The sequence below is a fragment of the Echinops telfairi genome, unplaced genomic scaffold (assembly GCF_000313985.2).
Source record: "Echinops telfairi isolate 266 unplaced genomic scaffold, ASM31398v2 ScPeMD7_7457;HRSCAF=8495, whole genome shotgun sequence".
Taxonomy (NCBI): Eukaryota; Metazoa; Chordata; class Mammalia; order Afrosoricida; family Tenrecidae; genus Echinops; species Echinops telfairi.
Window position 1 is genome coordinate 11,811,098 of NW_022111357.1, and position 2,592 is coordinate 11,813,689.

General features: G+C 53.5%; 1 pseudogene; it reads left to right on the forward strand.

Moving 5' to 3' along the window:
* The first annotated feature begins 33 nt into the window (after positions 1-33).
* LOC123522666 lies at positions 34-953 on the forward strand (annotated as a pseudogene).
* Positions 954-2,592: the final 1,639 nt, after the last annotated feature.

Consider the following 2,592-nt stretch of genomic DNA (forward strand, 5'->3'; position numbering starts at 1 on the left):
TACCTGGAGGGGGTGGGCTACACCATCCTGGACATGCGGTCCAAGCGCATCCCCTCGCTGCTGGGCAGCTCGCTGGAGCCCAAGGGGGCTGTGGAACCCAGCGATGGGGGCCCCCAGGCCACGCCAGGCCCCGGGCCACTGCAGATCGAGGAGCAGATCAAGAGGAATACGGCTTGCAAGGATGGCAAGGACGGCCTGGGGGGCTCAGTTCTGGAGCAGGTCCCCTTCCTGCAGCACTGCGAGGACGAGACAGCGATGAGGACCACCAGCTGGACAGCGTGCGGCACAAGAAGCAGCGTGTGAAGCTCCACTCCAAGCCTGCCCGAGATGGAGGACGAGGATGAAGAGGATGACTCGGACGACACCATCAACGAGTGTGACTCTCCGGGCTCCCGGAGGACGGGCAAGGGTCCCCAGACCCCCAGCGTTGGACCGGCGATGGGAACCACCACAAACTGGAGTGGCGTCGAGTCAAACTCCAGGGCATTTTAGCAGACCTTCGAGATGTGGACGGCCTGCCTCTCAAAGGGACCGGCCCGCCCCCTGGCACCCCCCAGTCCCAGCCCCATGAAGTGTGTTCATCATGGACACCATTGGGGGCGGGGAGGTGAGCCTGGAGGACTTGGCAGATCTCAACGTCGCCAAGACAACGACCTCAGCTGCGACCTCTCCGGCAGCAAAGACGCCTTCAGGAAGACACGGAACCCCAGGTTCACACTGCGCTCCCACTACGACGGCATCCATGTGCTGGCCTTCCACCCCAGCCAGGCCGCCCTGCTCACCGCCGCCGCCCGCACGCTCAAGCTCTGGAACTGCAGGAGACTGGCCCGGCCAAGAACGCTGCGCTTGACGTGGAGCCCATCCATGCCTTCCGGGCTCACAGGGGCCCTGTGCTGGCGGGGGCCATGGGCAGCAACAGCGAGCACTGTTACAAATGCGCTTTGCATAATTGATGTGTGTATGGATTGCGATAACAGTTGTATGAGCCCCTAATAAAATGTTTTTAAAAAAAAGAAGAAAATTTAAAGATGATCCCAGGGGAATAGCTGCAGGTGTTCATCCACCCTCCGGGGCTTCCGAAAGTCTAGAGGACAGGGAGCTTCCTGTGCTGGTTACATAATCTCGTGTCAACTTGGGCCTATTAAGAGTGAGGGGGCAAGATATGACAAAATAATAATTTATGAATTATTAAGGGTTCATGAAGGAGGGGGATCGAAGAAGGAGGGGAAAAATGAAGAGCTGATGTCAGGGGCTTGGGTGAAGAGTGGATGTTTTGAGAATGATGAGGGCAATGAATGTGCTGTACACAATTGATGTGTGTATGGATTGTGATAAGAGTTGTATGAGCCCCTAATAAAATTATTTTTTTTTAAAGAGGGAAGGGGTGGAGTCTAGCCTGTCAATCAGGTCACAGCCTGATGATGCCTCCTTGTGGGCATGGCCTTCCCATGAGGATTCTGGGAACTTCCTCTCTTTCTCCCTGGAGGAGGGCCACACTCTCTCCTTCACCTTCCTGGTAAGGAGCCATGTGGAGACCCTCACCTGCGCTGAGATGCTTCCACTGCCCCTGGATCCCCCAGCCTGTGATCTTCCTGCATTCGGCATCATCGTGAGTGTCTACATGAGCCTGAAGAGGAATTTATGGACAGATGGGTCAATATCACACTTCTGGACTTGATCTGGACTGGCCTGGGGTGTTTTCTCAGTACTCAAGTGCTCTTTGATATAAAGCTCTCTTACACATAGATGAGTGTCCCGGCATTTGTTTCTCTAGTCAACCTGGGCTAACATACTTCCCCAAACTTACTTAGCCTCCCACGCCCTTTTCAGAAAGGAAAAAAAAAATTACTCAGTGCCCGCCCCCCCTGGCAATGAAAAACCTTTGTACCACAGTCCCTTACTCCAGGATGAAGGGTCCAGATCCGCTTTTGCGGCCCTCCCAGATCCTTCCAAGGGGTCCTGGTAGCGTGGTGGTTACACACTGGGCTACTAACTTGTGCAGGTCAGCAGTTCAAAACCACCAGCCGCTCCGTAGGACAAAGATGAGGCTGACTACTCCTGTAGAAAGTTAGAGTCTCGGAAACTCACAGGGGCTGTTCTACTCTGGCCTATAGGGACGAGTTAGAATCAACTTGATGGATGGCAGTTTGGTTTTGGTGTTGATCCTTCCAGTGTCCTGCAGAGGGCAGTAACACCCACTTTGGGGAGTACTGGTCTCCAGTGCATGCCAAGGCATTCAACTGCGTGGATCATAACGAACTATATATAGATGCTAACCTTGAGAAGAATGGAAATCCCAGAACACTTCATTATGGGGAACTTGTACATGGATCAAGAGGCCGTTGTGGGAACACAGCAAGGTAATAATACCACAATGGTTTAAAATCAGGAAAGGTGGGCATCAGGGTGCTCTCTTCTCACCCTACTGGTTCAATCTGTATGCAGAGCAGATCATCAAAGAAGCTGGTTTCTCTGAAGAAGGATGTGGTATCAGGATTGGAGGAAGGCTTATTAACAACCTAAACTATGCAGATAACACAACCTCACTTGCTGGAAGTGAGGAGGGCTTGAAGCGCTTGCTGATGCAGGCCG